Here is a 21,899-nt window from a genome sequence, read left to right on the forward strand (position 1 = left end):
TCCTTGTACTTAGACAACCAGGACTGGCTATGAAAAGTCCGGGGTCTGGTTCTGTTTTAGGGGGGACCCCACATCATTTTTTTATTTAATTTAACTCTTTCTAACCTTGTTACAGTTGTCATTTTTTTCTAAATTTAACTTTAAGCTTTTTACAGTAAGATACATGCATGCATCTCACTGATGTATGCATGTATCTGTGTCAATCCGACCTGCTCATGCTGAAATCGAAAGCATGAAGCAATTTGCAATTTGAAGTTCGATTTGGTGTTCAATTTCAAATATAAAAATAGTAAATAAGGGATTTGTGTGTTGGTCTATGTAAAATTACCAATGTTTTTCCGATGTTCGATTTGCGTCAAATTTAGTTTTAAATTCGATTTTACATTCGATTTTGACTTTAGTAAATCTTTAGATGCAAAATCGAATGCCAAATCACTAAAGAATCAAAATTGAACCTTAGTAAATATACCGCTAAATATGGTGTAGGCACAAATAAATATTTTGAGAAGTGGTCAAAAATGACACATGAGTGTGTTAGATCTTTTCCCATTGTTGGTACATTTGCTAAAGATGTCTTGAAAAATGTTAGTGATAAAATCTGTAGAATAAACTCACGCAAATTGCGAATTAAGCACTATGAATGTTTGGAAATATGGCAATGTAAAAATGAGGGGAGGGGAGTCACAAACTAATAAGTGAGGAAACTGGAAAGGTGGTTTTTCTTTTCATGCAAACAGCGTGCTTTTACCTCCGTATATTATGGACAAGAGTACCGCCAATATTGAGAAATAGTAATAATAATTGCATCTTGTATTGTCTGGTAAAATATGTGATTATATGGTTAAACTAAGTATTTTACATCAGAAGTATTGACTTTAATGTGTGTGAGGAGCTTAGAGAATAAAGAAAAATCTCCATGCATAATGAAGTTACTCTTCTCATACTAACTAAATCACGCAAGTAACAAAAGACTTTTCTCTGTATTGTATACAGTACAGACACAAAATACCTGTTTAGCAACAAAGTTTTGTGAGAAAAAAAAAACAAACTAATTTTAATTCTTAATATAATTTTTAAGTGAATTTAAAAGATATATTTGCTATTAATCAGGTTATGAAATAATATTAATGAGGTTTTACACAATTAGGTTACTAACTAATGAATGCAAGATATATATATATATATATATATATATACATATTCACACACACATACACACACACACACACACCCTCCCTCCAAGTTCCTTGACAACTTTGCCTCCTGGCTCACTCACTTTCTCTCCTCAGACCTTCCCTCTATTATCCTGGGTGACTTCAATATTCCAATTGGTATCCCCACAGAATCCACTGCCTCCAAACTACTCACCCTCACTTCCTCATTTGGCCTCTCCCAATGGACCTCCTCACCCTCCCATGCAAGTGGGCATTTGCTTGATCTGATAATCACTCACCGTTGTGATATTTCTGCCTACTCCAATTCCCCATTCCCCCTCTTTGACCATCACCTTCACTCTTTTACCCTATCCCTCTCTCCTTCCCTTCCTCTACCTCCGAGAGCCACCATCACTAAGCGGAACATTGAAGCTATCGATACTGATTTATTTTATTCCCTACTTGACTCACTTCTCTCCCTTATCCTCTCTTTCTCCTGCACTGAACAGGCTGCTTCCCTATACAATGCCTCCCTTACTTCTGCTCTTGACTCTGTTGCTCCGGCGATCACTACTTACCCTCGCAAATCCATACCTCAACCCTGGCATTTCAAATGCACCAGATACCTGCAAAAATATTCACGAACTGCCGAGCGACAGTGATCATGCTCTCAGGCAGATTTCCTCCATTTCAAATTCATGCTGTCATCCTACAGTGCTGCCCTTTCCCTCTCTAAACAGTCATATTTCAAGAATCTCATCTCCTCCCAGTCCTCAAATCCCCAGCATCTCTTTTCCACCTTCAACTCTCTCCTCTGCCCACCCCCTCCTCGTCTCCCCTCCTTGCTCTCTGCCACTGACTTTGCTGCCTATTTTACATCTAAAATTGATTCCATACATCAGGACATCATATCCAACCAGTCCCACAGCTCTCCACCTCCTCCTTTCCTGGATCTCCCCTCCACATCCATTTTACTGACTCTGACATCCTTCTCCCCTGTGACTGGAGAGGAAACTAAGGTCCTTATCCAGTCCCCCCTTCCACCTCTCCCCTCGACCCTATCCCCTCCCACCTCCTCTGCTACCTCTCTTCTTCTGCTTGCTCCCATCTTGCCCACCTCCTTAATCTCTCCCTCTCTTCTGGCACTGTTCCTTCTGTATTCAAGCATGCCCTTGTCTCCCCCATTCTTATAAAACCTAACCTTGATCCTAACATTCTCTCTAACTACCGACCTATCAGTCTGGCTTCCATTCTCTCCACTCCACTGAAACTGCCCTCACAAAAGTCAGCAATGACCTTCTTGCTGCCAAATCCAAGGGCAACTACTCCTTCTCATTCTCCTTGACCTCTCTGCTGCTTTTGACACTATGGAACAACCTCTACTGCTGCATATCCTTCACTCCCTTGGTCTACGTGACACTGCTCTCTCCTGGCTGTCCTCTTACCTCTCTGACTGCTCCTTCTCTGTTTCCTCTCACGACAACTCCTCCCCACCACAGCCTCTTGCAGTAGGTGTTCCCCAAGGTTCTGTTCTTGGACCTCTCCTATTCTCTCTCTATACGTCCTCTCTAGGTAAACTCATCCGCTATTTTGACCTCCATTATCATCTCTATGCTGATGATACTCAGATCTACCTTTCCTCACCTGATCTTTCCCCCTCTCTACTGACTCATATCTCTAACTGTCTCTCTGCTATCTCTTCCTGGATGTCCCAGCGATTTCTCAAACTTAATATTTCTAAGACTGAGCTGATCGTCTTCCCACCCTCCCACATAACATCATGTCCCACTATTTCTTTATCAATAGATGGCATAACTATCTCATCTAGTCCCAAAGTGCATTGTCTTGGAGTCATCCTGGACTCTTCCCTCTCCTTCAAACCACATATTCAGAATCTCTCGCAGTCCTGTCGTTTCCATCTCAAGAATATTTCCAAGATCAGACCCTTTCTCACCCAGGATGCCACCAAAACCCTCATACATTCACTGGTCATCTCCAGATTGGACTACTGTAACCTCCTCCTATCTGGCCTCCCCAAATCCCTTCTCTCTCCTCTCCAGTCTGTGCTCAATGCTGCTTCTTGGTTCATCTTCCTCTCCAAATGCTCTACATCTGCCTCCCCTCTCTTACAAGCCCTCCACTGGCTCCCCTTCCCTTTCAGAACCCAATTCAAGGTTCTTACACTCACTTACAAAGCCCTTACCCAATCCTCTCCCATTTACATCTCTGATCTCCTCTCCCTTCACTCTTCTGTCCGCCCTCTTCGTTCACTTAATACACGCCGCCTTTCATGCCAATTAATTACTTCCTCCCACTACCGCCTCCAAGATTTTGCCTGCGCTGCTCCCCACCTTTGGAACTCCCTCCCTCTCCCCATCAGACTCTGCACCTCTCTACAATCTTTCAAACAAGCTCTTAAGACCCACTATTTCATTAAAGCTTTCCAGTTCTCATCCTAACTCACTGCTACATCTTCCTTCCTCCCCGCCTACCACATCTGTGTCAATCCTGTTCATCTGCCCCTCCCTTAAAGAATGTAAGCTCTTACAAGCACGGCCCTCTACCCTCTTGTGTTTCACCTTACTGTAATTTAATTTATCTCTTACTCCCCACTAGGGCAACCAACACTCGGCTGCTTATGTGGGCGTAAAGGTCGCTAATATAGTAATGTTTATTATACATGTCCAGATTTGTATTGTATTGTAAGTCACTGGTTACTTATTTGTTCATGCATTTTGTAAGGCGCTGCGGAATACTTGTTGCGCAATATAAATAAATGATAATAATTATATATATATATATTTATATTTATATATACATATATATGTATATAATATATTTGCCAATACCTGGTTCCCTATGAACTAAAAGATGGACAGGACTCTAGATTGAGGGCAAAAGGTACTGTAGCACCCATAATTAATTATACATTTGGATATGGGATCAAAAGAGAATAAATGAATGAGTCAATTCCCCATAGTGCACAATCCAGTGGTCATTTACAAATTTTTTTTTCATTCTCATATTTCTTTTCTTGATATCACTGATCTCTACTCTGCTTTTTTCTCTTTACCTCTTAATCCTGACTGTTAGTGCTAGTGTCCTAATCAATGACAGCAAAAGTATCTTTCCACAAGTCTGAAGTGACTGTTTTAATTATTTTAATCAAGTTATGTATCCATCCTTAGTCATATGGATGAGTTATTATGTTCATTATTGTCTTCTTTGCCTAACATTAAAACAATTGTTGTTTCATCTCTTGCAAGGACACAAAGTATTACAGGTTGAGTCTCCGATATCCAAAATGCTTGGGACTAGGGGTATTTTAGATAACGGAATATTCCGTATTTTGGAATATTTGCATATCATAATGAAATATCTTGGGAATGGGACCCTAATATACACACAGAATGCATTTATGTGTTAAATACACCTTATACACACAGCCTGCAGGTAATTTTATACAATATTTTCAATAATTTTGTGACTCAAACAAAGTTTGTGTACATACATAAAATTCAGTTATGTTTCATATACACCTTATACACACAGCCTGAAGGTAATTTTATATAATCTTTATAATAATTTTTGCCTTAGACAAGAATTGTGTAAACTGGACCATCAAAAATCAAAGGTTTCAATATCTCAGTCACGCCAAAAATATTCTGTATTTCGGAATATTCCGTATTTCGGAATATTTGGATATGGGAGACTCAACCTGTATAAGCACAAGCTGCAGCCATGTCGGTCAAAGGAGAAATATTTGGGACATGTCTGACCTAGGGGACAAAACACTTGACACTGAACAGGATATAGGGAAGACACAGTATAAGGGCATGATCTAATGTTATATGCACACTATGCAGTATTTGCTCATTCTAAATTTAGTGTTCCCCCTAAGCTGTTTTAGCTTGTGGGTTCTGTCCTCCACCGGCGGGCTGCAGTGTCCCGCGGGTGGTTAAAACGGCATAGCAACGGTCACTGCCGGTGAATGGATGCCGTCCACATGCGCCCGGCATCCATTCACAGTGACTGCAATGCTTGGGGGCTGCCCGGCATTCCGTAAGTGGTGGGCATGCACCCAAGAGTGACGAAAAGGGGACGCATCGTAAAGACATGCCCCCTTTTCATTGGTCACCTTTTCGGGCGCACGCAGAGGTGCCCTTAATCTAGGTCCAACACCCTGCCTGCCGCCGGACCTATAGTGAACACTAAAATTTGACACAAATGAGCACAAGATGGTAATTGTCCCTATGACACCATCAAATAATAACCATCAAAATATGTAATATGCTAAATCCTGTCATTTATTTACCATATGTATCTCATAAGATACAAAGAGTGGAGAGTGACGAGGATTTAGCAGTTACACAGATACGCATGATTGCATGGAACATGTATATCAGATTGACTTTACATGTGACAACCCTATAGAAAGTATAAACTTTAATATTATGTTTGTTTCCACTTTTAAAGGGGTGTGATATGTATTACCGCCGGGTGCATGGCCGGCGGTTCAATTCCCGACAGCGGCTGCCCGACAACGGAGGAAATCCCGATCGTCCTAAAGGTAAGTGTTCCCTAACCTAACCCCCCTAACCCTAAATCTCCTTAGGGGTGCCTAACCCTAACCTCCCCCCCTGTGCCTAACCCTAACCCCCCCTCTAAGTGCCTAAACCTAACCCCCCCTTCCCTGCTGCCTAAACCTGAGTCCCCTGGGAGGGTACCTAACCTCCCCCCGGGGGTGCCTAACCATAACCCTCCCTCCCCCTAGCCTAACCCTAACCTCCTGGGGGGTGCCTAACCCTAAGTCCCCCCCGGGAGCCCTAAACCTAACCCTCCCCCCCCCGCGGCTGTCCTCTGCGGCGCCCGGCATCCGCCTAATCGGGATGCCGGGCGCCGGTCTCCCGACGTCTTGCAAATTACAGGCGTCTACATTTAGACGCCTGTTATTTGTCCCTAGTCGGGATAAAGCAGTCTGAAAGCTGGTGGTCGGCATTTATACCGTCGTGTTCCAGACTACATCCCCTTTTAAAGATGGGAGCTGCTATTACGGACTATGAAAGTATGAACTGATAACACTATTACAGATAATGAGGGTTGGCAGAAGACAATTCTAATTCCAACTAAAAGATAAACTTTGAGGATATATATGAAGTTGGGATCCAATGACAAACAACTAGAACACCACACAAAGGACTACTGACAACCATACAACTACCACTGGCATTGACAGATATAAAATGTCTAAGCACTTGCATATACAGGGGTTACATTTATTAAGACAAGGAGAGCTGATGAGTTTGCAAAGAGAGCGGCAGCCTCACCTATAGCTCAGTTGCCAAGAATCTAGGCAACTAATTTAATGGGGGTTTTTTTAGACTCTCAGCGTACAGAAACTGATAAATATGCAAGATTTGTGTTACCACAAGGGAGTCATTCCAGCCCAAGTAATACAAATCAACTTCATTCAAGTAGTATAATGTGTACATTTGAAATGTGTGTTTGTTTGGGTAAATTTGTTTTTAAATAGGGTCATAAAAATATAATATGAGTGAGGTGATGACTGAGACAGGGTAAGTATGGCAAGAAGCATTACCACTAGTATTACAAAAGTATCATAACCACCCCTTGTCCACCAACTAACCTGTCACCATTGGATATATTGTATTTTTGTTGGACAGATAACCTTGAACTGTGATAATGAAATGACTGTCAGGTACATCATGGGTGTGAGAAAGCAAAGAAGATGATAACAGATGAGTCTAAAGCTTTTAGCTTTGATCATGTTGGCAGGGGCGCTGAGAGGGGGGGGAGCAGGTACTAATTACCCGGGACCCCCCTCTTACATCACAGCAGCCCAGCACACGCTACTGTGTGCTGGGCTGCACTGGGAGACTGCTCGTGGCTGCTAAGAAGCAGCCACAGCAGTCTCCTATGCCTGTGGGGGGAGCGACCAAGCTGAGCGAGCCCCCCACTGGTTATGCGCCGGGCTGAGGGTGCTCACTGCGTGCCGCTGCAAACTTTTTTTTTACCTAAGGGGGCGTGGACACGCCTCCTTTTTCTGGGGCCCGGCGCGGCTCTTGGCGGGCCTGCATGTTGGGTATTAAATGTCATGTCAATGTTCCTGGAAAAGAATGTAACGGTTTAGAAATTTCTTAGGTTCCGGTTGCTTAATAGATCATTGAGAAGGACTGTAACAGGTGTTGACGACCACTATTACCGCATTGATAGTTGCTGAAAAAGACACCTGGATCCATTCCACTCATTGCAAGAGTGTATCTGTACAAAAGGAAAATCAAGAACAAGAAAGGGGCAGAAGTGCTTTCACAATTTGAGTTTCTTTTTCCGGCAACTTAAACTTGCATGAGGGCAAAGCAACTGAACCAAAGATGAAGAATAACCATTATAGCATGGAAGTTTCCTGTCTCTTCTGTGTACTTTATTTTGTTTTATTTTTGTTCTTTTTAGCTGGAACCATTTTTGATCTGACACCAAAGTGGAACGTCCTGGAGGTGGGGCTGATAAAGATGTCATGGGAAAATACATGGGGAGGTACCCAAGATTAGGCCATGACCTAACTCAACTTATAACTAGAGATGAGCGGGTTTGGATCTCAGAGATCCGAACCCACCCGAACTAAGGGGATCCGAGTCAGCTCGTGTTTTCCCGCCTGACTCGGATCTGAAAACGAGGCAAAACGTCATCATCCCGCTGTCGGATTCTCATGAGTTTTGGATTCTATAAAGGTCCCGTGATCGCCGCCATTTTTCATTCCGACTGTGGAGAGTAAAGAAGGGGGGAGCTGGGAGCTGTGCTGTGCTGCGGTGCATGCTATAGTTGTTGCTTTTAATGTCCATAGGGGCTGTCTGTTGTCAATATAGGAGCTGGCTATTGTCCATATAGGTTCTAGCTGGCTGTTGTGACTTAGTCACTAAGGTTGTCCTGTCCATAGGGGCTGGCTGTCTGTTGTCAACTCCATATGGGCTGGCTGTTCTGCTGTGTTGTCAAGGGAGTGCTCTGTCCATAAGGGGTGCTCTTCTCCCCCAGTGTGAAAAAACAAACATTTTTTTCTGTGTGCATGTTAGCCACACCTGTCATCAGCGTAGGTGCGAAGGGGTGCTGAACTGTTGTCTGTCAAGGGGCTGCTGCCTCTTTCCGGGGTGCTCTTCACCCCCAGTGTGAAAAATATATTTTTTTTTTTTGTATGTGCGTGTTAGCCACACTTGTCAGCAACGTAGGTTTGCAGGTGTGCTGTGCTGCTGTCTGTCAAGGGGCTGCTGCCTCTTTTAGGGGTGCTCTTCACCCCCAGTGTGAAAAAAAACAAAAAAACATTTTTTCTGTGTGTGGTTGTGTGCATTAGCCCCAACTTAGATGCACTATAATTGTTTGGTGACACTGCTGTAATACCGCAGTGAGTATGGAGGACAGTCACATGACTGGAGAGCACGATCCACATACCAGTCTTGTAGCTGCTGGCAGCAGTCATGAAGACGATGCAAGGCCATCAACGTCATCTACTGTATGAAGGCCGATGTACCAGGGCTTAAGTCAGGCCAAAAAGTCTGGCTAAAAGAAAATCAACTTTTAACCTGTTAATGAAAAAAAATCTAAAGCTAAGTCAGCTTTAGACACAAAATATTGGCAATATGACATTCACTACACGAAGTGGCAAGAGAAAGATAAGGCCTTGGCCTTTATTTATGACTGGTGGTTCTAGATGTGATGATTTAAGCCCTTCTGCTTGTAGAAGAGGTACAAAAAAAATTTAAATTGTCTCCAAAAAGTCCCAGATTCCCGAGGAGAGTCCAACTGTATCTGCGGTTGCCATGTGTGAGCCTGACCTTTCTAATACTGTACTTGAAGAGGATCCTACTTCCACCATTTGTGTGCCCTCTTTGGGGATGAGCAGCACAAGTCAACATGCTGACGTAGAAATAGAGGATGCTTCTGTGGGATTGCACGAGGAGGAGGAGGATATTTATGTAGTTGGCGATAACAAGGATGATGAGGATGTTGATGATGATGAGGATGTTGATGCCAAGAATGTTTGTGAAAAAACTGTAAATCAGGCAAGAGTTGTTGCCCCTGGTGGAAAAATCCCATTGTTTCCATGCCTGGGCAAAGGACCAAAAAATCCAATTCTCATTTGTGGAATTATTTCCACCCAAATCCGGACAATCTTTGCCAAGCCATTTGTAACCATTGCCAAGTAACAGTGAGTAAAGGTAAGGACCTTAACCATCTTGGAACCTCCTCCCTGTTACGTCACTTACAGCGCATTCATCAAATTGGAAAGAGAATTTTAAATTCTGAAACTTTGGGTACAAAAAAAACGAACAACAATCAGTCCAGTGTCACCTAGCTGCACCCTTCTATCTAGATCCAAGCACCTGCAATCTCCACCGCCAACACCTGCATCATCATCAACATCCTCATTTGTGATCGGAAGTAGTCCTGCATCCAACTTCATAGGCATAACTGATTCCCCTCCTATCCGTGATTACTCAGAAGGATCCTTGAGTGCTACACCTGTTGCTGCAGCTGGGGGTGGATCTTCATCCCAAAAAGGGACCAAGAAAACTACTACTAGTAGTAATTTAAAAAAAACAATTGACTACAAAACAATCCTTTTATAGAGGAAGTAAGTATAACAGCTGTCACCCAGTTTCACAGCGGATCACTGACTCCATGACGGCTGTGCTAGTATTAGATGGTGAAATAATAGAAAATGAGGATGACAGTGTGGAGGAAGTTCAAAAGGAGGATGAGGGGGAAATTTGTGTCCTATCTGACGCTAATGAGGATGTTGATGATCAGGATGCTGTTTGCATAAATCAGCCAGCAGTGGTAGCAGTTCTTGCTCATGATAAAAAGAAAGCCAGAAAAGCCACATCTTGGGTGTGGAATTATTTGAATCTAAATTCTGACAACAGTTGTGAAGGCATCTGTACCATTTGTAAAGCCAAAGTTAGCAGAGGAAGGGACGTTAGCCATCTAGGCACCTCCTCCCTGTTACGTCATTTGCAGTGAGTTCATGCAATTTGTTTAACAAAATTATAATAATTTGTAAATTAGTAACAAGCAGTCCAGTATCAGCTACCAGCAGTTTGGACCAGCACCTGCAATCTCCACCACCAACACCCTCATCATCAACCTCCTCCTTAATAATTGAAGGTAGTCCTTCCAAAAAATGTTTTGTGGGTGCCCAAACAAACCAAGGAGTTCAGCCACGGAAGTGTCAGTCCTAGTCGCTAAAGTGCTTGGTTTGTTAAACTGTGCATGTCCTTTTTAATATCCCACATAAGAGTGGGTGGGAGGGACAATTCCATTATGCACCTCTTTTCTTTACATTTTGCACAATTTGGGGCATTGCCGACCGATATTGTTATAGTTTATTAAACTGCCATCCTGTCTGTAACTACTGTGTGGTAATGTTTCATAGATGTCCTATATTTCTTTAAACTGCCATGCGTTTGTGCTGCTGCTCTGTTACTTACTTTAGCCAGCCAGCTCGCTGCAGCCTTTGGCCTATATTGGTGAAAAATAGTGAAAACAATATTGTGAGCTGTGAGGTGGTTAATAATGCCTGGAAATGTCTGAAAATCATTGTTATTAAGGTTAATAATACTGTAGGAACAAAAACAGGCCCAAATTATGTGGTTTTAGCTGTTTATATAATTTTTTGGGAAAAAATACAGATCCAAAGTCAAAACCAAAACACCAAGGAAAAAGATCCAAAACCAGGTCCAGATCCAAAAACAGGGGAGATCCAGATCCAAAACCAAAACATGGGGGTCGGCGCACATCTCTACTTATAACTAAGGAAAAGGTTCATAAATCAAGAAAATAATAGCATTTCACTTGGAAAGCATTGGCTGAGCGTTCAGTGGCTGAGGAAGCAGAGCTGCACTGCAGCACGGTACCTGCATCCTGAGGTGACCGCTGAAGAGACGGTTCAGGCTGCAGACATATAGCTGACTGCAGAGGCTGCAAGTGTGGAGCCACATCTGTGTACTGGTGCCGGCACATCATTGAGGGGAGTGCAGGAGCCAGCGCCTCAGTGAGGGGAGTGCAGGAACAGGCACCTCAGTGAGCGCAGAGGTGTCACTAGGTTTGGTGTCACGGTGCTGTAACTCATGGTGACACCCCCCCTCCACAAAAAATAAATAAAATTGATGTGCAGCTCCATGAACTCTCCCACAATACCAGTCCAGGAGACACATTTAAACAATGCCACCAGTGGTGGTGCCCCATATGTAGTGCCCACAGTAGTGGTGCCCCCTATGCAATGTCCCCAGTGGTAATGCCCCCAGTGGTAGTGGTAATGCCCCTTATAGTATTGCCCCCAGAAGTAATGCCCCTTATAGTATTGCCCCCTATAGTAGTAGTGCCCCCTATAGTAGTGACCCCAGTAGTAATGCGCTCAGTAGAAATGCCCCAATTAGTAGTGCCCCCAGTGGTAATGCCCTCATTAGTAGTGCCCCTAGTAATAATGCCCCCTGTAGTAGTGCCATCAAAAGTAATGCTCCCTGTAGTAGTGTCCCCTTTAGTAATGCCCCCTATATTATTGCCCCCAGTGGTAGTGGTAATGCCCCCTATAGTATTGCCTCCAGAAGTAATGCCCCCTATAGTATTGCCCCCAGTAGTAGTCCACCTGTGGTAATGCCTTCTATAGTAGGAATGCCCCCCACAGTATTACCCCCAGTGTAGTGCCCCCAACAGTAATGCACCCAGTGCAAAAAAAAAAGCATACTTACCTTAAGCCTTGCTCCTGCATCCGACAGCTGCCGTCCAACTGGATGCCCGCTCCTTGGAACTATGGGAGAGACATCATGATGTCTCTCCCATTGTGCCACTGTGGTAACCGGAGGTCGAAGCTCAGGAGTGAGCTCCAGCCTCCAGGATCCGGCTGCGGTGAAGGAGCCGGGCACCCGCTGGTAACACAATCTCAGTGGGTGCCCGGCAAATGGAGGGAGGGGGGGAGTAGTGTGAGTGGCGGCGGGTGGGGCCCGGGGATGAGTTTTATTTTGGTGTCACCCCCTTGGAGGGTGACACCAGGTGCAGCCCGCACCCACCGCATCCCCCTTGTGACACCACTGAGTGAGGGGAGTGCAGTAGCCGGCACCCCAGTGAGGGGAGTGCAGGAGCCAGCACATAAGTGAGGGGAGTGCAGGAGCCGGCACATTAGTGAGGGGAGTGCAGGAGCTGTGAGGTGTGCACATCAGTGAGGGGAGTGCAGGAGCCAGCACCTCAGTGAGAGGAGTGCAGGAGCAGCACCTCAGTGAGGGGAGTTCAGGAGCCAGCACCTCAGTGAGAGGAGTGCAGGAGCCAGCACCTCAGTGAGGGGAGTGAAGGAGCCAGCACCTCAGTGAAGGGAGTGCAGGAGCCCGCACCTCAGTGAGGGGAGTTCAGTAGCCTGCACCTCAGTGAGGGGTTCAGAGGTCTGTTTGAGGTAATGGAGCTGTGTGAGCAGTGTGACAGTGAAGGAGTACGACTGGAGCTCCTGTAACACAAATTGAACTTACATAGTGGTCAAACACAGAACTTTGCTCTTCCTGTGACTGCAATCAGTATTTTCAAAGCACAGAAAGACAGTGCTGACTGATCACCTGAGGTCAGGACTGTCATCTCTGCAGTAACCCTTCCTGTGCTGCCCCACCTCCAGATTATACACTGCAGACGCCTGTATATAACATCTGCAAAAACAAAGAGCCTAAAGTAACCCTCAGCCAGTGCCAAAAAAGTTTCTGGTGCCTCCCCCCATGGCATTTTAGTAAAACAAACAGGGCAATTTGGCTCCCAATGCGAACAGTTAAAAATGCACCCCCACCACCCATAGACATTTTAAAACATAAATAATTTGCCATAGGCTCGCACTCCAAAAAGGGTGTGGCCTCACTGCAAGGGCGTGGCCTTGCAGGAAAACAGCTTATACCCCAAATTTTCAACAGGCACGCCCAGGCATTGGCCACCACAGGAAAAAAAAATCCTGCTTCATGCCCCTTACATTATTTGTCATTTTACTCCTTATAGTAATGCCCCTTACACAATATGCCACACACCGTAATTCCACTTACACATTATACCACACATCATAATACCCATTACACATTATGCCACAGACTGTAATGCCCATTACACATTATTATACACACCGTAATGCCCAATACACATTATGCTGCATACCATAATGCCCATTACACATTATGCCACACACCATATTGCCCATTACACATTATGCCACACATCATAATGCCCATTACACATTATGCCACACACCGTAATGCCCATTACATAATATGCCACACACCATAATGCCCATTACACATTATGCTACACACTGTAATGCCCATTATACATTATGCCACACACAGTTATGCCCATTACACATTATGCTGCATACCATAATGCCCATTACACATTATGCCACACACCATATTGCCCATTACACATTATGCCACACATCATAATGCCCATTACACATTATGCCACACACCGTAATGCCCATTACATAATATGCCACACACCATAATGCCCATTACACATTATGCTACACACTGTAATGCCCATTATACATTATGCCTCACACAGTTATTCCCTGACACCATTTTATGCCCCACATTAAGCCTTCTAATTACTTTTAAATTACCTGCTCATTGCCAGGGGTCTCATTCTTGTTGTCATGGGTTTCATGCTCTGGGTTCCATGCTTGTTGCCAGGGGTTTCATGCTATTGGTTCCATGGTTGTTGCCAGGGGTTTCATTCTCTGGGTTTCATGCTTGTTTCCAGGGGTTTGATGCCCTGTGTTCCATGCTCATTGTCAGGGATCTTATGCTCGATGTTAGGTGTTTCATGCTCTGGGTTCCATGCTTGTTGCCTGGTGTTTCATGCTCATTGTCAGGGGTTTCATGGCAGAAGATGCAACTTTCTGTATCGTCTCCTACTTCTGGGTATGGTATATGCGCTGTGTTTCCCTCACAGATGCTAGAGGTTCAGCAGGACCTCTAGCATCTGTCTCCTCTCAGTCGGTGGCCATTTTTGGAGGGAAATTTTCAGCAGATTCTATGCGTACGGCTAGACCGCATGAAATCTGCATAAAAACTGGCCGCAGACATGCGCTCACATGCCACCTCAGGGTTGGTGGGGGCTATTGTTACGCCACTGCCCTCAGCCCTCCCTATAGCAGCAATTCAGTGGTTTTAATTAAGAGCTGCATACCTTCCCAGCAGGTGTGATATAGATTTATAGGGATAAATTTACTACAGTGAAAGTTTTTAGAAGTGAAGATTTCCCATAGCAACCAATCAGATTCAATATTATCTTCTAGAAGGTGCTAGGTAAATATTAAGTAGAATCTGATTGGTTGCTATGGGCAACATCTCCACTTCTAAAAACTCACTTTAGTTAATTTACCCCATAGTGTGCTGGACCAGGTTACAGCTCAGTCCCTCTTCACTCATTGCCTATTAACATCCACATGGGTCTGGGGCCTGGAACTGATAATGTTCAAGGGCCTATACTGATAAGTGGAGGAGGTGTGGTTTGAGTCACATGGGCACATACACCACCTACACAGTATCAACCCCAATGCAGGGTTGCCTACCCTCCCGATTCGGCCGGGAACCTCCCGATAAACGGGTGCAGCTCCCGGCCCCCTGGAAAGGCAGGCAAGCCTCCCGACTGCCGCTGGCCCCCCCTGCAAAACCTGTTAAACCCCCACAGCGGGGGTGGTGAAGTGATTCATGCTGAATCGCATAATTTTGGCCCCGCCCCCTGCTTCACAATGCCTATTTTATTGGCATTGTGTAGCGGGGGCAGGGCCAAAATGACACGATTGGCCCCGCAAAGGACACCTGCCTGCCCAACCATGCCCCCTTTTGTCGGCCACACCCCCTACCCTGCCAATCTGGCTGCTCCCTCCCGGAAGGAGCAGCCAGATAGTCGGCAAGTATGCCCCAATGTCTTTCTAAGTACATGAACATTTAAAAATTGCAGCATTTTGTGAGAAAACTAGAAATAAAATGTAATACTTATGATGATATATGGCCAGCTGTGTGGCCAGCTAGGCAGCTGTTTCTCTTGCTGCCATGATGATGGGCCTATTTTTATGTGGGGGCTTGGAGCTGTAGATCCATCTACCCCATTGTTATTCTGTCCCTGTCCTCACTGCATTCACCCTATATTTCCAGCTAAGAATTATATACTTGAACAGTTGAACCTTCCTATTTGCCACTTCTAGGCCTCGTGCTCATGGCGGCCAGGATTAAAAGCATATGATCATAACCAGCAATATCAGTGCTGACTCTGCTTCCCAGTGACTCCACCTTCTCACTGACACAAATGGTATTAGTCACCGACTCCTGTACAAAAGCTGCCAGGGCCAGCTCGAGGCATGTTCGACCAGTGCGGTCGAACAGGGGCGCCACCCCATATTTGGTGCACCCCTCCCAACATCATGAATCAGTGGGACAGTCCCACTTTTTGGGCACTGTCCCGCTGTTCCATCTGTGGGCCGGTGTCTCGCGGGTGGTCAACATGTTGGGCACCCCCACCGCCACAGCTGTGCGGTGGTGCCCGACCCCGAAGTAGCTGAATGGATGCTGTGAGCATGCGCATAGCATCCATTCAGTGCCGGGAGAGGGCTGGTGGAAGCCCAGCTAGTGACATAGTGCTGGGCTCGCCCCCAGCCTGACGTTACACGGCAGGCGTGCCATGCGAGCAAGCCCCCAAATAATATCACTTTGGGGAGTGGCCTATGGTAATTAGACCACACCCCCATATGCAAGCAACTTTGCAATTTTGGCCTTGCTATTATGGTAATGTAGCAGTAGGCATCACTCCTCCTGCAGCATTACGTACCCGAGCTGCATTGTCCAATGCAGCATCGGATAATCTGCGGGAATATCGGCTGGCTAAGTGGTCCATGGGGTCCCACAATCCAGCCACTGCATTTACAGCAGAGAGGCCAGGAAATTTCCGTCAGCGGATGGATATCCTGTCCTGTCCCCCCCAACGTTGGCGACATGCCTCCTTTTCTGGAAATGGAGGCCGTCGCCACCCCCTTCCCCACATTGCAGCAGACTGTCAATCACTGACAATCTACTGCCGCTCAGCATGTGTTCAAGCAGGAACCGTACTGCATATGCGCAGTACGGTTCAGGCGTCTGCGCAGATTACCGACCATCGTGAATCTACGCGCACTGCTGAATAAGGCTGACTATACGATCCGCACAATATATCATTCTAATCACCGCCAGAATTATATATTTTGTGATATATCTTATAATGTGCAACCGGCTTAAGGGAGAGAAAAGCACATGAGCTGAGAGGGCACTGCTCATGGGAGCTTACAATCTAGAGGAGAGGAGCAAACAGGGGTGACACAGAGACAGTGAGAGAGCATTTAGGATATTCTAAGCAAATGTTGGGACTTCCATAAAGATCAGGATAGATCGGGGCTGAAATGTGTTGTATGCTGATTACAGATTGGCTGTGGGTATAGGACAATAGGTGATTGTTTCTGTAACTTCCACAAAATTATTTTTGACTGCCGATCTAACATGGTGACTAGACCACAGAAGTACCACACTTGCCTACATTTGAAAAAGCTTTTCAGGGAGATGGTGAAAAGCAGCATCTATGAGCACGGCGGTAAAGTGGGCGTGTACTGCTACATCTGAGAGGCGTGTCATACATGTGAGAGGCGTGTCAGACATCTGAGGGGCGTGTACTGCCACATCAGAGGTGTGTGTCATAAACTGACTTACATCCACATGTAAACGAGCCCCAAAGCAGTTAGTAAGATCTACTTGTTGATGAAAACACACTGATACTTATCAGAAAATACATGTAGCCATAGGGATCATTGTGCCTTATACCCAATGCAGGGAAATTACACTAATAATCCCATTTAAACGTATATATATGTGATACCCCTGAATAGTTTATTGTCCCACTTCTAAAATATGTAGATATATAAGTTATATATAATCACTGTTTATTCATGTATTGTAGGGCAGTAAAACTGCCAATATATATATATATATAATATATATATATATATATATATAATATATATATATATATATATTTTAACCCCCTCACACAGGGGAACATGGTGCAGCCTGCCTCTCTGGACTGTGAGGAAAGAGGGGCACACGGCAGGGACGTTTGTACTGCAGACGCTGGATAGGGAAAAATTTTCCCCATTGAACAAGCCCAGTATGTTAGTGGGCTAAAGCGGCGCATGCGGTGAGTGGGAAGGAGCCAGCACGCGACCGCTGGTTATAAGAAGAGCACCCACAGGGGCCGCCAGGAGTGGTGAGGAGGACCTGAGGTGAGCAAGCAGTGGGGACAATCCTGCGCTTATCGGAGGGCAGGGTGAGGAAAAGCCATAGCCAGGAGGTGATTGCGGTAACCAGGTTGCTGGGAGGACGTCCGCAACACTGAAGGAAGCGTTGTCATCAGCAGCACCGCCCAGGATCCTCCCCCAGGGCTGGTGACTGACAACCGGGAGCCGAAGACGTGAGGAGACTGCAGGGGCCTCTGCTGAGAGGAAGCAGCATCACAGCGGGACCGCCCAGATTCCTCCCCCTGCCTAGTGACTGACAGCTGGGACGAGCCTGCAGGAGAGAGAGAGCTTTCCCTGGTGCTGAGACGGAGGAGGAGATCGGGGAGCAGGTCTGTTTAGATGTACCTAAATTACACCTCGGCACCACACTTGCTAATTTAAACAGACCTGATATATTGTAGAGCCATTATTCCAGCCAAAGCTAGTCTTTGCAGTAGGAAGAATAATTGACTAGGCTGGGATAGTTACAGAGGCATTCGGTATGGGATCCCGGCAGTTCAATTCCCGGCTGTGGCAGCCCGACAAAAGAGCAGAACCCTGCAGTGGAAGACCGACAGCGCTGGAAATCGCGATCGTCCCTAAGGTAAGTATAAACTAACCTAACCAGTTCCCCTAACCCTAACCCTCCTTAGGGGTGCCTAACCCTAACCTCCCCCCAAGTGCCTAATCCTAACCCCCCCTTCCCCGCTGCCTAAACCTAGTCCCCTGGGAGGGTGCCTAACCCTAAGTTTCCACACACCCCCCGCAGCTGTCCGCTCGCGGCGCCCAGCATCCCTTCGATCAGGATGCTGGGCGCCTCTCTCCCTGCATTGGGAAAATTACAGGCGTCTAGATTTTAGATGCCTGTCATTTAACCCTAGGCGGGATAGAGGATTCGGGAAGCTGACGGTCAGGATTGCGGCAGCCAGCTTCTTAAACGTATCCCATTACAGAGACTCTGAGGCTGCTTAATGCATTCCACCTGTCAGCACTAGTCAGGGGTTCAGCCTCTTCTTCTAAAAACTCTCTCTCCCTCAGGAATAATAGAGAGCAGAAGATAGACATTAAATGATCAGTGCTTGGAGTTAAGGACAGTACAGGGAGGAAATCCAGCCAATGTAGTGGGACTAAACACCTCATGCAGCTATTGGAAGGGATTGAATTATTTAAAGTTGCAAATAAATTATTGAGGTTCAGACAGGCTGCAACATACTAAGCCAAGAGCCGTGAGACAGGTCAGGATTTGACACCAAAGCTAGGCTGAGTCAGCCACCTTTGGTGTCAACTGCAGGAGTCTGTTCTTAATAGTAAATGACAGACAGCCTCAGGGACCGCAACCACCTACAATAATTAAAGGAATTAACAGGCCCAGGCTTGTCACGTACAAGCGTCAACAGCAGTAACAGCACCGAAGCTATTGTAATCTACATACTTACCTTCAGGAATCAGGGAGAAAAAGTAGCTACTACTCTAACGTGCACCAACGCAAGGGATATGGTCCTGACTTTAAGGGAAACTGAGAGCGCCTAAGACTGTAATTTGTATGCTGTAATATTTGGTCACTGACTGGGTTCAGAGTCAGTAATTGAGTTAAGACATTTCATTGGTCACTGTTGTTTTGTAAATTGTTAGTTGATGCATTACATGTATGATCTAACAACCTTCTTTCCAGCCTAAAGACAGAAGTGTTCCAGATTAATAAAATATTGCTGGGAACAGAGGCCCTGATTCAGAGCCGGACGCTCTGACAGAGCGCTCGCTCTGAATCAGGGCCGGTCTTTTTTTTTTTTTAGAACGGCCTCCTGGCAGCTCGCATAGCTGTGGGTATGCAGCTTAACCTCAAAAATGACGCAGAGAGGTGTAATTATTAACATCTTTATAACATTTTTAAAACAGAAAACCCATAAAAATTGTAATCCTTGTTCCCTAACAATAAAGGGCTACCGCCTGGGAACTGGTGGCTTCTATATCGGAAATATTAATTGTGGCTCCACTAGAACGGCTATTGTATGAAAATAACCAACTGTGAGCTGCCTGGGAAACCCGTCTAACCTAGTTACCCCTGTTATTCCTGACGTTCTGGAATAGACGCCTGCCCCGTACAATCAGACAGACAGACAACAAGAGACCCATAAGAACACACACTTTACCTTTCACATCTATATAGATATCATGGCATATTCTCCATACTTTCTAAATAGAGGGATGCCTCTCATTATCATATACCCTTGAATTATTAGATGATATTTGGGTTAGGTGAACAGCTTTTTAATTATGTGTCATATTTGTTTTGTTATATTTTCGCCTAGTCATAAGTGGATGCATACCTCTATGAGTATTGAATGTTATCAATTTAATTCTGTATATGCTTACAATCCATGCCTTATTAACCGGCCGCTGTAGCTACAACATTGGCTCAGGGAATGTTATGATATGGGCTGGTTTTGGTACATGTATTAATAGATTTAATGTGCAGATATATCTGCAGGTTTAATACTGTATCAGTATTGTTTGTTTGTAGATTGATTATTGCCTATTGGTCTATGCTAGGTTTTAGAACTAAATTAATTAAAGGTTAATTTTTATTATATTTTCCTTTTCTATATATATTAATATCCATTTGTTTTGTTATTTTTCTCTACCTTTTATTATCGGGGTGTGCCTCATACAAGGAGTTCTTTTTGTCTTTACAATTCTACATACCATTGTGTATACTCCAGGGAGTACCCACTGATTTTCTTTATCCCTATCTTGGAGATACTGTATGGTATTTATTACTCCTGTGCAATTGTGTTTTCCCTTTCCCGGTTTCCCTTGTTTGTATAGTAAATGATAATGTCACAGCTGTGAGCGTATAATGTTACACTACAACCTGCAGCAGTCACTTTGCTGTAATATTTAGGCTGCAATATACCTTTATGGCATGCTATAACGTTTTACTAATTTATGGCCTGATTCTGATTAGTACACAAACCCGATGGTTTATGTACTAATCCGCCTGGGCTGCAACTCCAACACTGCGTCTACCTGTGGCTGTGGGTGCTGAGAATGGTGCGTGCACGTAACTCCCCATGACATCATTGTAACAATCAGTAAATCTGGAACTTCGTGGTTCCTCTATTATAGGGGCCCTTCTTTCCTTTGGGAAAATTAATTGATATAACCTGCACATAATGTATTTACTGGTATAATTGCCATCTCCTGCCTGAGTCTCTGCAGTTTCCATCTTGTCCCCAGTGGTACTCTGTATCTCCTCTGTACTCACCGGCCTGGTGTTTCTCCCCTGCAGAGCTATCGGAAGGTCTGTGGACCATGGTGATGCACATCGGCCAGGCCATTGCGGGCTGGGGAGGGCTTATTGGTGTGTTCATCATTTTTGCTGTCTTTGCCGTTCTCACAGTGGTCATCGTACTGGTCATGGAGGGGCTGTCCGCCTTCATGCACGCATTCTGTCTCCACTGGTAGGTTACATCCTAGGTTGGATCATTGAACCAAAATAACAATAAAGCACAAATAGGTCCTTGTACTGGTACCTTCCTGACATCCCTTAGTCTTTATCTTCTGAGCAATCTCGCAGGTCGACCGATGTCAAATATTATATGAGGGGAAGTCCAGAGTCCTGATTCTGTGATGAGTTGTACACAAAGAAGAAATACAGGTGCACAACACTCAGACTAGCACCTCTACTACATTGGTTAGAGCATGGAGTCTGGCAATGTAATATGCACACCAGTCAAGGCACAATATAGGTAAGTCCTGCTAATATTTAGACTGTGTAGTGCAGCTTTGGTTCATTTTTGGGGTGTGGGTCCCCCTAAGTTGCTTTGCTGGTCTGCTTCAGGGCACCGCAGTATAACACATTTTCCTTTAACACATTTTAATACCTCACTGTCTGTTTCTTTTATATATATGTATTTCACTTTTTTATTTTTATTCTTTATATGCGGCCAATGGCTGCTCTTAACACTTCACTTTTCTTATTAGAGTGGTGTCTTGGGGTGGTTTAGCTGGGCTAGTTTGGGGGTGTCCTACGCTCTGGATTTGAGCCCTAGTATGTTAGGGATCTGCCCGACAAGAGGTTACCCGGATATGGTGGGCAGGCCCATAACCTTGGCCAAGATTATGCCAAAAACCTCTGTTGTATTTACTGCAAAATGTATTTATTTATTTATATATAATCAGTCAATTTGGAGTTGTGCACCTGTATTTCTTCTTTGTGTATATATCAATGGTCTCCACAGGTAGCACCTCCAATTATATATATATATATATATATATATGTCCACAGTGTGCAGTCTGAGATCCATTTTTTTTCTGTGATGAGTTGGCCAGGCCAATAGGAGACCCTCAGAAGCACAGTACTGGGGTTATGGTCATGGTATGGGCATAGCTGGTGTTGTGCAGCATCTCAG

At 44.9% G+C, this 21,899-nt stretch overlaps 1 pseudogene; it reads left to right on the forward strand.

Annotated features, from left to right (window-relative positions):
• The window catches only part of LOC148510626 (E3 ubiquitin/ISG15 ligase TRIM25-like), a 50,365-nt pseudogene that overhangs the window by 7,987 nt on the left and 20,479 nt on the right, over window positions 1-21,899 (forward strand).

Source organism: Taudactylus pleione, unplaced genomic scaffold (assembly GCF_031769625.1).
Source record: "Taudactylus pleione unplaced genomic scaffold, aTauple2 ptg000314l, whole genome shotgun sequence".
Taxonomy (NCBI): domain Eukaryota; kingdom Metazoa; phylum Chordata; class Amphibia; order Anura; family Myobatrachidae; genus Taudactylus; species Taudactylus pleione.